This window comes from Eurytemora carolleeae, unplaced genomic scaffold (genome assembly GCF_000591075.1).
Source record: "Eurytemora carolleeae unplaced genomic scaffold, Eaff_2.0 scaffold1028, whole genome shotgun sequence".
NCBI lineage: Eukaryota > Metazoa > Arthropoda > Copepoda > Calanoida > Temoridae > Eurytemora > Eurytemora carolleeae.
In genome coordinates this window covers 202,542-204,694 of record NW_019397130.1, presented here as the reverse complement: position 1 = coordinate 204,694, position 2,153 = coordinate 202,542, and positions in this window count along the sequence as shown.

Sequence of the window (2,153 nt, the reverse complement as noted above, 5' to 3'; positions counted from 1 at the left end):
CTATCTATCTATATCCAGCTATCTATCTATATTCAACTATCTATTTATATTCACATATCTATCTATATTCAACTGTCTATCTATATTCACCTATCTATCTATATTCACCTATCTATCTATATCCAGCTATCTATCTATATTCACCTATCTATTTATATTCAACTATATATTTATATTCACCTATCTATCTTTATCCAGCTATCTTTCTATATTTACCTATCTATTTATATCCAGCTATCTATCTATATTTACCTATCTATCTATATCCAGCTATCTATCTATATCCAGCTATCTATCTATATTTACCTATCTATCTATATTAAACTATCTATTTATATTCACCTATCTATCTTTATCCAGCTATCTTTCTATATTTACCTATCTATCTATATCCAGCTATCTATCTATATTTACCTACCTATCTATATCCAGCTATCTATCTATATCCAACTATCTATCTTTCTTACTGTATATCTATCTATCTATCTGTTAATAATAACTATGGATAGATGGATAGATAGATAGATAGATAGATGGCTAGATAAATAGATAGATAGATATATAGATATATAGATAGATCGATAGATAGATAGATAGATACATAACTGGGTACCCATGTTGCCCATTAGTTAAACGGTAGACTAGTATATGATTATACTAACATATGGTTTACTCTAATCCTCCTCCTTACCTTAGCTCATATATATATATAATACACAAGAGAGAGATAGAGTATAATTCTAGGAGTATATATATAATACACTGAAAACCAAGATGTATACGTTCTCACGTAAAAATTGAGAATATTTTGCCGATTAATTGTTTTAAGGGACCCTCTGTTTAAAGAGTTGCATGTTCGATTAACAAAGGTAACCGTAAAAGCTGTGTTTGATCAGGAAAGAATGAGATATCCATACTTTTAAATTTGAAAACTAATTATTTTCTCTCTTTAAAATAATCAAAGTGACTTGCGCACCGTTATATAAAACATACCGTTATAAATCAATAAAAAGTCTAAATAAAATTTCAAAAATAAATAAATTTTAAAAATACATAATTGCTGATTGACATCAATATATCATATTGGATTATCTCCAAGCTTGAACGCCAAAGGCACACAATGCACACTTAATACTAAAAAAAACGAGTATTTTCTGAATAGAAATTTCTTTATTAGGCTACAATTTGTGTTACTGAATCATTCTTTTTAAATTTTCTGATTAGTCCCGAAGTTCGCAATTTAAAGCTATAAACGATCTAATATGATATGGGAAACCCTTTATGTTAATCCTTCTTAATATCTCTTTGTATTAATTTATTAAACTATACTCCCAGACAAAGATGGAGAGATAGAAATTCCTACGACGAGTTACTTTGTCATTTTTCATTTTATAACGGTCACTCTGTTATTACCTAGCTTGAAAACCCTGCGTTGCCCAAAGAACTCATAATTACTCACACCTTTTACCCGCGCTTGGTCGTAAATTTTGATTTTAGCTATTTTTCACTATACAAGTGGACCCACTCTCGAAACCAAGCTTAGAACATCCCCATTACCCAAGGTTCTACCGAGTTTTCCAGTCTCCATTTGAGGTAAATAGGTAAAGGGGTTCATGAGTTATGATCGGACAGAGATTACGTCTTTATAAGTATACACACTAACATAGATAACATGCAACCCATTTCTTTACAAAATAAATCTTCTTTCCAAAAAAAGAAACAACATTTGTTATTCTTTTTAAAAAAGATAATAAAATCATAAAACCAGTCTTGAATTAAAGAATTAATAAAAAATTATATATCTGATTTCTTAAAAGGGAAAAATAAATTTTTCGAGGAAATTGGAACTGAAAGTATTTTTAATATTCTTGTAGTTTTAATAATGGTAAGATCAAAAACTTAATTAAATACCAATTATTAAAGTACACCACTTTTAAATTTTTGCGATATCTTAAATAAAAAAATTGTCTCTAAAAATCCTTCCTGTAAGAGTTATTAAGCGCTAGGGGATACGGGTCCGGAAGTAGGGAAAGGAAGTATGGGGAACCGGAACTAGAATCACCTGAAAAAAAGAAAGATGATCGGTAGATATATATATATCTTCTGTATTAAAATATAGAAAATATTTCACCTTGTCAATTGTTTGAGTTTAT